Genomic DNA, 12,849 nt, shown 5'->3' with positions numbered 1-12,849 from the left:
TGCAGTATAGTGTTGCAGCAAGTAAGGCTGTGTTTGTTTGCTGGCCCGGGAAAAGCCAGATAAATGGGTCCCCGGAGTGTATGGAAGAGTGCAGAGTGGACCTTCCATTCCATACTCCATTTAGGGTTTTGCAACTGCCCAGCTATAGGTAGTGTCTGTATCAGCCCAGGACTTGAACTCTGGTGGTGCTGTTCTGGTCATTTGCAGCACTTACCTCATGAGCCACTGGGGGCTCTCGGGACTGGTCTTGAACTCTTGTGTCTATTGTTTCTGTAATCTGCCTATTTTCCACCCACCTCGTTTACCCTCATGTGTTTCCCATTTCCTAATCACCTTCCCTTTATAAACCCCGCCCTGAGCTTTGCTCGGGGCTGAGTCATTGAATGTATTCTGTTTGTTCCTGACCTGCCAACCTGAATCGGAATCGGAATCTGAATCGGAATCTGAATTGGAATCGGAATCGGAATCTGAACCTTGAAAACCTTGTATGCCTAGTTCCTGAAAACCTTGTTACCTTGTTTCCTGAGTGAGTACCTTTGTTCCTGTGTTCCCCATTTTTCCGTCACCATCTGGATACCTCGATTAGCCTTTTTGCCTGTTCCTGCCTTTTGTGTTTCTGTGTTCCGACTGCCAATAAACCTACTATTACTTTCATCATCATCATGTCTTTGCCTACAATCACCTATGGCTACACCCCTGGGCTCCCACCATATCCACTCCCCTTGGAGTGGCTATCCTCGGTTACAGCGGTTCCCCGTTGTGAACGTTACAGGTAGCTGTCGATGTGTGGAATTACACCTCAGAGTTAAAGGGTGGGCACCTCCGTGTGCTGAAGGGATATGGGCTAATTGAGCTTGACTATATACAGTACATGGGTGTTCAGGCCCAGAGACAGCCCCTTTATGCTGCCATCTTTATTTAGCTACTGTAACCATTATTTATTAACCAATAAGCAGGTTTAATATGCAACTAAAACCATATTGACACTCTCTACACAACCAATGGTGTCTAAGAATTTATTATTTAAGACTATTAGAGATCTAGGTATAGGTTTTATTAACCAGAATACATGGGACCATTATTTGAATCACCATACCTTTTAGTCTACTAAATATCATTTAAACATCCAGCAATATGGATTTATCATCAAGTACAAGGTACTGTTGTATTACTACAGAGAAAACAGAAAATAATTTGTAAAACATTACAACTGTTTACACAAAAAGGACTCCAAGGGAGATGGCCTTCCCATAATGCTGAGCTTTCTGAATAATGGGTTTCAGGATAAGGGATCTGCAGTATTTGTTATTTTCAAGACAAGTGTTTTCTAAATAATGTGAACTGTTTACAGTTGATGTTATAGAAAGAGAAAATCAAAAGCAAGATATAAATCTGTCTGAAATAATGCAAACTGGATAAAATAAATAGTAACTGGTTGCATATATCCAATAAAGATCTCCTATGGGTCTTGAACAAGTGCTCAAACAGCACTCTCTTGTGGACACTAGTAGTAAATATAGTCAATTCAAAAATATTTCAAATACTGTTACTGTAATTTTTTTTATTACAGCACTGAGCACCAACAACAAGCAAACAAGAGAATGGCGTGTGGCTTTCGGTTGGAGGTAAGAAGATGTTACTGTAGCGTAAATCAGGAATCTGTACTGTTAAACTGCATTACATTAAATTGCTGCTTGTTTATATACAGTATTTTCTTAGCCTATTTAATGGACACTGCAGGCTAGACCTTCATCTTTCAGAATAGAAGAGGTACTGCCTTGTGTGTCTGAATATTGTTGTGATATATTTATACAGCTCCAACATATTTTCCAGCTCAGGATGTATCATTTTTATACCATTCTTCATGATAAATCCGTTATAACCCATGAATCACTAATTAAATTAAAATTAATGCAGGTAATTAAAAATGTTTACACGTTTTACTGTTTATAACTTGTCTTTGGAGAACGCATTTGAAATGGAGACTTAAATAGAGAGGTAACTATAAATATTCCCATAGCAGATATTATTAAAAGCACCATGAGGGTCATTTACTTTGACCCTGGACAGAAGTACAAGGCCACTAAGAGGTTCACCTGCTACTGCTCCTTAAATGGGGACAGGTACAGTAAGGGATGAGGGTGCCCACGTGGTCTCTACACCCACTTTGTGACACCATTGTGATTGGATGTCTGTGACTTTATTGCCCTCAAGGGTTTAAATGCCAGGGAATTCCCTTCCACTTCCATTGAACTGAAGAAGCCAGTTGGATGAGTGGTGAATCGTTTTCAAGAAAAACTAAAATGTCCAGTTGCCTTTGACTTAATTCTACTAGATACTGTATATCATGACCTCCGAAAAAATCTCGAATGTCAGGAAGGCTGCAAACATCTCCAAATTGATCCCTGCACCTCTCCCATTGACTTAAACAGTAATTCAGCAGGATTTAGGTGGCGAATAGTCGAATTCTAATTCTTAAAGGGCCAGAGTATGATAAATCTCAAAAATTTTATAAATTTTTTTTAAAAACTCAAATCAAATTTGAATATCTGCATAGTTGAACTTGACAGTTTTGACCACAAAAAAAAATTAGATTTTTCAGTTCGACCATGGTAAATCTGCCTCTAAGGGGCACATTTACTAAGGGTCGAATATCGAGAGTTAATTAACCCTCGATATGCGACCAGGAGGATTTACTGCAAATACTTCGATCGAATGATCGAAGGAAAAATCGTTCGAATGATCGAAGGAAAAATCGTTCGATCAAACGATTAAATCCTTCGAATCAAACGATTCGAAGGATTTTAATCCATCGATTGAACGATTTTCCTTTGATCAAAAAAAGCTTAAAAAGCTTATGGGGAAGGTCCCCATAGGCTAGCATTGTAGCTCGGTAGGTTTAAAGTGCCGAAGTAGGTAGTCAAAGTTTTTTTTAAAGAGACAGTACTTGGACTATCGAATGGTCGAATAGTCGAACGATTTTTAGTTTGAATCATTAGAATCGAAGTCGTAGTCGAAGGTCGTAGTAGCCTATTCGATGGTCAGTACCCAAAAAAAGCCTTCACAATTCGAAGTTTTTTTACTTCGAATCCTTCACTCGAGCTTAGTAAATATGCCCCTAAGTGTTTGTGAAACACAAAACACATAGGGCTACCGCTATGTGTACCCAAAAAAACTTTTTCATTTCATGTTGGGAACACTGCTCTCTTCACATTCTACTTACTATCCTCTTACCACTTACACAGTGTCACATGATATTATGTAGCATCTCTTGAATCCCAAATGCAATGGACTTTATTTATAGATTTATTACTTTTAGAGATGTAGCGAAATGTTTCACCTAGTTTTGCCGGAAAAATGATCGAATGGGTAAAAAATCTTTTTGCATGTCAAAAAAAATGTGACTTGCCTCATCGCACAGCATAAAAAAAATTTGACGCCCATAGACTTTAATGCATTATGGCAAATTTTTGCCCATCGCTAACTATTATTTCTAAATATACCTAGTCACTTGTTTTGCTATGATTTAGCAATATCATCCCAATTGCACGGGGGATAGAAATACAATAATATTAATTTGCAAGTAATTGCAACAAAATCAAGGACATGTCTGACTTCATAACACTATATAAGACTACTGTAGTTACAATTTATATCATTAGGATCATAAATAGTAGTTTTGCAAATGGTAGATCATTATGGGTCTATAAGCAGTGTCAGACTGGCCCACCAGGATACCAGGAAAACTCTCGCTGGGCCCAGGTGTCAGTGGAACCTCATGCTGCTAAATATTTGGCCTATTTCATGGTCATTCCTATTTGTATGAGAAAAAAGAGGCTAAATAGATGGAATAATAGATTATAGTATGTAAGAGACTAGGAGAATAGAGGTTGAGTGAGGAGATGAAGAATAATAGTACTGAGAGTGGGCCCCATGTCTAAGGTTTTTGGGTGGGCCTCTGGTGTCACAGTCCTGTGTATAAGATAGAACTTGAGAATGTATGAATACATGTGGGTGTTTGTATTAAAGTATTTTGAAATAATTATTGAAATAAAAAAGGCAAGGGCTGACATTTTCTTCATAATTGATACAATACGCTTGCCCCATGCTCCTTGGGTGTGCCATACTCTGACTGCCCTATGCTCCTTGTGTGTAACATACTCTGCCAGCCCTATGCTCCCTGGGTGTGCCATACTATGCCTGTCCTATCCTCCTTGGGTGTGACATAATCTGCCTGTGTGTGCCATACTCTGCCTGCCCTGTGCTCCCTGTGTGTGCCATACTCTGCCTTCCATATGCTCCTTGATTGTGCCATACTCAACCTGTGTTTGGTATACTCTGCCTTCCCTATGATCTGGGGTGGGTGTGGTTTAAAAATTGGGAGTGGTCAATACTGGCTTCCATTATCAGCCCTCCACCATGTAGGTCAGAAAAATTCTAGAAGTCGGGCAGCACTGATATAATGTATGTAGACTTCTTGAGTTTTGACTCAAAATGTCTCTTCAAAGAAAAAAACATATTGGTATTAAGTTGCATACATTAATCTCACTCTATATAAATGAATTCATATCAATAAAAGGACACTTATTAGATGTGATAAGGTAACCCTATCCAAAACAATTATGAACAATGCACTCTGTTTCATGAAAAATTTCAATATGTTTGATGTAAATTATGAAGAAAGAACAGTTGAATTGAACATCTCTCAGATGTAGATTTATGATCAAAATTATACTGTATACTAACTCTTCAGCTTTTCTTGTGGATGTCTGTCTTTCTTTTATCTCACTATTTGTTGGATTCAGATGCAGATATAAACATTTATAGGTTCATTTGGTGAGTGCCAGTATTATCTGCAGGTTATTATAGATTCTTCAAGACTACAACACTGATTCTTCCAGGCTGTGCTGCAACCTGTCTGCTGAGAAGTCATCCGAAACTGAGCTCTTGACCACCTTCCAGGTGCAGGTTTGTGTTTTTTCCCCGCCAGCTTCAAGCAGGTAATGGTCTGCAAAAATGGCGCAACCTGCTGACTTCCCTCCACTGAAACCATCTGCCTTGCTTTACATTTGTGCAGAGTTTCCTGAAGGGCTACCCAGGGTTGTATGACTTGCTGGAGCAGGCACATGTTATGCAGCCACTTCCACAAGCCTCTGCCACCAGCTTTTTGTTGGCAAGGATGCAGCGGCCACACCATTTGCAATCCCACAGGCTGATATGAAATATACAACCATATTGGAATTCTACTCTGTACAAGGAGAAGCGGATTGTAGACCAGCAATTGACTGCAGAAGCATGTTAACAGGGGTACAGAGGGGGCACAGCTGGATTACAGCATAGAGTAGCTACAGATGAGGCAACTCTACTGAGTACTCTCTCATTTTGAGCAGGTTTTTTTAAGCAGGGACATGGTATGTGGGAGTGACATCATCTTGCTGGTCTTCCTGCTCAATGGATGTTAGATGGCCAGTTGTAGAAGGCTGAAGTGCCTGACAAGAAGGAGGCACGCTCAGTCTATAGACATAAGGAGGTGGAAGACAGGATGAGCCAGAGCATGCACAATCTACATACCAAACTATTGTCTGTGGCTGGAAAAACACAGAACAGGAGGATGAGGGAGATGAATGCTGGATACAGAAGACAGGCATCATCTTCTATTGGGCTAATTTTAATGCAAATGCTTGTCGATAGGAGTCTTGCCCAATTTCCAATAATAATTTTCTGTTCCTTGAAATTGGTAGTAATTTGGAAAATGATATATAAATCAGAACTGCTATATTTTCTGAAAGGTAACTATCATAACTACTTGGAAATATACAGAGTGGGCATAAATCTCAGAGCGTTTGTGTGGAATACAGAGCAGATGTACAGTTTATCTGCAGTAGATCAAACATTTTGGTAAAAGGGAGGTTTGCAAAATGCTCTTGCAACTGCTTCAATGTCGAATGGAAAGCAATTGCACAGATAAACTGCTACAAGGACAGTATCTCAGTGCTAAAAGTTATCCAGCAGCACAAAATTAGCCGGTGAAGATCGAGAACAAATGTCAGATACAATCAGCGTTTTTTAAAAGGCTGATTTATAAATTGTTTTAAGAATAGCAGAATAGGTTTATATGTTGGCACCATACAGATCATTTTCCCAGAGTCAATTAAACTTTCACTCGAGGTTACATTCCCACATGTGCAAGTTTCTTTCTTAACCGTCTCTGTTCTTCTCATTTTCTGTACAGGAAATTGATTATGTTTTCAAATGGCAGGATTATGTTCAGTAGCCCAAAGATAATTGAGGTCAGCAGGTAATAGCTTATTACTGTATGCATCTCTGTAGAGAAGACAGCACAGATTATAGGATAAAAGGTAATTAGATAAGATCTGATATAAATATATATATTTTTTCCTTGGCTTTAATGCATTGACACAGAATTTGAGAAGCAGAAATATCTACTCTGACTTTGAAAACGCAGATGGAAAAAAAGTAGAAATAACCATAATGACCTTAAGCTTTAGTTACAAATGCAAGTGCAATGTGCAAGCAATTTTGCTCCAGTTTTGCCCCAGAATTCCAGAGGAATAGTAAAATGGAAAATTTAGCATTTACCACTTTTCCTTTATCTATATAGCGTCGACATATTCATATCATTGCATCTCCTGCTTGCCCTGGCTGTCAACGTGAATGACAAAGAAATTGCCACCAATTCACCCTGAGTTCACAAAATCTCTAGGATTTTTGAGATCTCACAGATGAAGCCAATCTCAGCCAATCCCAGCAGATCTGCTCATCGCTGCTCATGATATGTTTTCCCTTGAGTAACACTATTATAGCCTGAATTCATTCAGCTTCTCCCACCTCATAACTGTATTAAAAATATGACATATGGTTTTCTAAGATTGGCCTGACTTTTTTTTAGTATGAGGAATTGTGCAGTTTTAGGGGCCGATTCACTAAGGGTCGAATATCGAGGGTTAATTAACCCTCGATATTCGACTAGGAATTAAAATCCTTCGACTTCGAATATCAAAATCGAAGGATTTAGCGCAGATAGTTCGATCGAAGGATAATTCCTTCGATCGAACGATAAAATCCAACGATCGAAGGAATATCCTTCGATCAAAAAAAGTTAGCCAAGCCTATGGGGACCTTAGGCAGCTTTTAGATGGCGAACTAGGTGGTCGAAGTTTTTTTTAAAGAGACAGTACTTCGATTATCGAATGGTCTAATAGTCGAACGATTTTTACCTTCGATTCAAAGTCGTAGTCGAAGGTCGAAGTAGCCCATTCGATGGTCGAAGTAGCCCAAAAAACACTTCGAAATTCAAAGTTTTTTTACTTCGAATCCTTCACTCGAAGTTAGTGAATCGGCCCCTTAAAGTTAGATTTGATGGTTGTCCAGCATTCATTTATCTTTTTTTTACAATGTATTACCATAAAGGTTAAGCTGCAGTGTGTACGAGCCTGGTTATCTGAGGTTTCACTAGGAAGGCTAGATATCAAGCAATTAGGCACAGCTCAAGCAATTATTTTGTGATTCTGGATGCCATGTCCTGGAATAGTTTATATCTTCTGCCATAAGCCAATAAGTTTTGTCAGGTGGGACTTCCAGGCTGTCTCTAATGAGAAATCTGTTAAAGGTTCTGTTTCAAAAATACAACTTCTACTGAGGATTCCAAATATGCCACCTCAGTTCAGGAAGGGCTCACCTTACTGTAACCATCATATTCTTCCTATTATACTATAGGTTTGACCATTAGTTTATAAGGAGATATGTTATATTAATAGGAGAGCACTAGTGATGAGCGAATTTGTACCAGCCAAAAATTAGCGAAACGCATTGAAGAAAAACTCGCAGATGGTAAAAATGTGGAATTACACGACAAATCCATCATTACTAGAGAGCACCCCTACTAGCTAGAATTTGCTACCAAAGCACCCAAGAATACCAGCCAAAAAATAAGGATTAGGACATCAGAAATACATTAAAAGAAATCAGTTTTATTTATTGCAGTATCCCTATCCAATGTTTTTAAATGTTTAGAATACCACTGATTACAGTACAGGTATGGGATCGTTTATCCAGAAACCTGTTATCCAGAAAGTTATGAATTACGGAAAGGCCATCTCCCATAGACTCCTGTAAGGAAGCCTTAGCCTGGTGGTCTAGTGGGCAGCGGGGTCCGTCATTTAATGGCGTATTGGCGCGAAATTCAAATGGTATAAAAAGCCCATTTAGATAACAGGACCTTGCCCGTTATTAGGTTCTATTTAGACGTTCCTGGGTGTTAATTCCTTGTGAATCCTGACTGATCTATTGTGTTTTTGACCCTTGCCTGCCTGATTTACTACTCTGATCTCTCCAATCCTGATCCTGCCTGTTTGTGACTATTCTGACCTCTCCAATACGACCTTTGCCCGTCCATCAATTATTCTATGCTCTCTATCCTGATTCTGGCCTGTCTGACCATTATATCTGCTTGTGCTGCCCGGCCTGCCTTCTCCTTGTGGTGTTCTTCCTTCCAGTATCCTGGTGAGACCATCGTGCCCCTTTGCTCGTCCAGAACCGTTAGCTTTGCTCCTCTTTCTGTTAAGACCTGGCAGCATCCAATTAGCCGAGGGCTCCTCCCAAGGTGAAAGGCTTAGCTTGGGTTCTGGATATAGGGTGCCGAACGCGACAACTCCATTATAATCAAATAATCAAAATTTTTAAAAATGATTTCCTTTTTCTCTTTAATAATAAAACAGTATCTTGTACTTGATTCCAACTAATATATTTTAATCCTTATTTGAAACAGAACCAGCCTATTGGGTTTATTTAATGTTTACATGATTTTCTTGTAGACTTAAGGTATGGAGATCCAAATTAAGGAAAGATCCATTATCCAGAAAACCCTTGGTCCCAAGAATTCTGGATAACAGGTCCCATACCTGTATTACAGTATATAGCTGAGCAATCCGTTGTCATGGGTCTAAACTGTTAACTCGTACCACTTATAAAGAAACACCAAGGCACTGACTTGTTAAATTAACTCCATTATAGAACTGTATTTCAAATGACACATATTCCTTCTTCTGGGAATTGCTATCATTAATCACACGGCCCATGAGTCTACTTCAACTACAATATTTGCTGATATTTAGACACACATTGCAGTTGCCGGTCCTCTTTGTTTTGGGTATGTAGAATGACAAGAATTAAGGAAAAAACAGTATAATTCATAATACTGACTAAGATTATAAACGGAAAGGTATAAATATTGACATTAACTGCACTCTACAGTAAAATACAAAGATTTTAGGTTTAGTATTCAGTAGATCACTTCAAATATACATTCTCACAGCACTTTCTAATGAAGTATAATAACAATATTAAGGGGGTCATTTATCAAAGTCCGATTTTATCTCAACATTTTCTGTTACAAACTCCGATCAAATCCGCTCAGGTTTTTGACGGTTATTTATTAATAAATTTTCCCGAAAATTTGCTTTGCAGGGAAAAAAAAATCCAATTTTCACGATTTTTTTACCCGAAAACTCTGAAAACTTCTGGGTGTTGCATGAAACCCAGTGCACTTCAAAAAATCATTGGGACTTCTCCCACTGACTTATCTGCAACCTCAACAGGTCTAAGATGCCAGATTCGGACTTTTACATCTCTGGGTTTAATAAATTCCGAAAAATTCAGGATTTTTTTAAAGTCCAATTTTATAAAAAAAAAATCACACATTTTTTGCATTCAGAGTTTATTAAATAACCCCTTAAAAGTACATCAAAAGGCCTCTGCAAAGACCAGAGCATAAAAGTTACAAGTACTATTGTTTTCTATTGTAACGAAACATTCTACATTTGTTCTTCTGGTTTTATAATTATTCTGTTTTTTTCTGCATCACTGTATTTAGAATTTCACCTAAATTATGATGGTTTCTAAAATCCCATCATGAGAGATTTCTAAAGGGGAATGTAGTCTTCCATGCAAAGGAAAGCAGTAGTCCAAGGGGGAACTAACAACTGATTGGAACAAGGCAAACTGGGCAAGGTTCTGGAGAGCCTGGAACAGACAAAGGTCTGTATAGAACAGAGCCAGAGTAGGCAAAACAGTACAGATCAGAGCAAGGATAGAGCAGGAGAGACTGGTTACAGGATACAAGAATACAGTGGTGGTAAGCAAAGACAAACTAGGATGTCCAGACAAAGCAAGACTTCACAGGCAAGGCAGAAGCACAAGGCACAGTACTCAACAGCACGGGAGTTGTTGAGAGCCAAGAAATATGACTCACTGCTCTGGTGGGAAGTGAGGAAAAAGTAGGGTTTATATACAGAAGACTGTAATTGGCTGGTCCTAAGGGATTCATTACATATATGTGGGAAGGCAATAAAGGCAAAATTCACCAGGAACCTCTCAGCTGCCTTCCTGGCCGGTAGCTATGGAAAGGCAGCTAGGAGGTTTTTGGTTTAAATCCCAGCCATAGATGAATGAAAATACATTTGGCAAATTCTTTACATTTTGCAAATTTTCAGTGAAACAGGTCTGATTCACCCATCCCTAGTGAAGACTTTTTTTCTGGTTGTTGACAAATATTGACCACAGAATCCAGATTTTGTACAGCAGAACAGAAAGGCAATTTGTTCCAAATCTGCAAGATTGTCACATGATATCAATATCCAGAACACATTCAAAGTTAATTTTTAGGTTAACTCTCCTCTGATCTGCTAAGAAGTTTGCAGTTTGTCACCTTTTTATGTATTTGAGACACATACTCATTGCAACCCACCTTGCACCAAATAAACCTGATCTGTTTTATGTAACAATATACACATTTCATGTATCTTTGTCCTGGTCCTTCTATCCAGGCTTCACCCCAGTGAAGCATAAGGAGTTTTATTTGCCTATAATAATTACTTATGATTAATTTCTTTGAAGTTGACCCAAATAAAGGCATAAAACGTTCAGTGTTTATTATGTGCATCGTGTTTGCCAGCGTTGTTTCATTTTCTCTGAAAGCATTTACGTCAATGTGACCTTCATATGGATTACAATATCCCCTATAGTAAACTGCATTACATATGAAAGCATCTCAGTTACTGGTACTAAATAGCTTTACCAACAAAGAAAAATCCAATCTAAATTTGCTTTTTTGAAACAAAATATGAGGAATGATGTTTGCGCACGTTTTTAAAGATTTTGCCAGTAGATTCTGATAAAAGATGTCCCCATTTATTATTCAAAAGCCTAGAGACACTGAGAATAGTGTCCACTGAGGTTTTCCAAGGATACACTTGAAGAAACGATTATGAAAAGATTGAATAAATGTGCGGTTCTGAGCAATCAGGGAAGGGCAACATGATATTTGGGTTGAACTATTCACTTCAAGGATTTGCAGCTATTTAGGTACATGGGCAAGAATGCTAGGCAAGTAAAGAAATTTACATGGAACCTGTGTTCTGGATACCCTAGAACCAAAAATATGCTTATGTAATTAACAATGTTCCAAAGAAATCTTCATTTATAATTGTATCCTGTTGTTTTGTTTTGACACAGGATCATATAGCAATGACTACAGTTCTTTCTGCTAGTGATGAGTGGAACTGCCCTGCTTTGCTTCACTGAAAAATTTGTGAAACCATGGAAATATTCCCGAAATAGCAACGTTTCAGCAAATGTATTAAAGTCAGTGTTTCTTGACCCAAATGCATAGGAGTCAATACGATATTTTCTAACATTTTTTTCTTGTGTCAAATGCTTTTGTGCCAATGGTGTTTTTTCTCATGTTTTTATTCTCTCATTAGAGTCAATGAGTTTTTATGTAAGAAATGCTATGGGCTTCTTTTCTTTCGCTGTATGCATTAAATGGGCTTTTTAGTTGCCTTTTTGTCCTGAGTGAATTTTTGTCCAGTGAAACAAAACACATGGGGGCTGATTCACCAAGGGTCGAATATCGAGGGTTAATTAACCCTCGATATTCGACTGGGAATTAAAATCCTTCGACTTCGAATATCGAAGTCGAAGGATTTTAGCGCAAATAGTTCGATCGAAGGAATAATCATTCGATCGAACGATTAAATCCTTGGAATCGAACGATTCGAAGGATTTTAATCCAACGATCAAAGGATTATCCTTCGACCAAAAAAACTTAAGAAAGCCTATGGGGACCTTCCCCATAGGCTAACATTGACTTCGGTAGGTTTTAGATGGCGAACTAGGGGGTTGAAGTTTTTTCTTTAAGAGACAGTACTTCGACTATCGAATAGTCGAACGATTTTTAGTTCAAATCCTTCGATTTGAAGTCGTAGTCGAAGTAGCCCATTCAATGTTGCACAAAAAACACTTCGAAATTCAAAGTTTTTTTACTTCGAATCCTTTACTCGAAGTAAGTGAATCGGCCCCCTGATGAAATTCTGGTACAAAATTTTTGAAACCATGGTTTCACCAGGTGAATGAAAAAAATCATTCTAGGTAATTAACTAGACATATTGTAGTAAAAGTGAAAGAGCAATGATTATGTCTGGGATGGAGAATTTAGGGTGGGCCTCCATCTTTTTAAAATATTCCTCAAGGAGGGGATATTTCGTATGTGAAGCACACAGGCACAAAGTGCAACTGATCTTGCCAAATTTAAATACTATTATGGCAGCTTGAATTCTGGTGATGTAATGTGTTTCTACAGGAATGGGATCTGGAAACCAGTTATCCATAAAGTTCAGCATTATGGAAATGCCATGTCCCATAAACTCCATTTTATCCAAATAATCCAAATATTTCAAACGATTTACTTTTTTCTATGTAATAATAAAACAGTAACTTATATTTGATCCAAACTAAGATATAATTAATCCTTATTGGAAGCAAAACCAGCCT

At 38.3% G+C, this 12,849-nt stretch overlaps 1 long non-coding RNA gene across 1 annotated transcript; it reads left to right on the top strand.

Annotated features, from left to right (window-relative positions):
• Window positions 1–428: 428 nt before the first annotated feature.
• LOC121402214 lies at window positions 429–11,857 on the top strand. The gene is made up of 3 exons (XR_005966694.1): window positions 429–526; window positions 1,571–1,625; window positions 11,533–11,857. It is a non-coding gene; the product is annotated as an uncharacterized LOC121402214 (long non-coding RNA).
• The last annotated feature ends 992 nt before the right edge of the window (window positions 11,858–12,849 follow it).

The sequence above is a fragment of the Xenopus laevis genome, chromosome 3S (genome assembly GCF_017654675.1).
Source record: "Xenopus laevis strain J_2021 chromosome 3S, Xenopus_laevis_v10.1, whole genome shotgun sequence".
NCBI lineage: Eukaryota > Metazoa > Chordata > Amphibia > Anura > Pipidae > Xenopus > Xenopus laevis.
The sequence above is the reverse complement of the archived record's forward strand: the minus strand, read 5'-3'. Positions and strand labels throughout refer to the sequence as shown.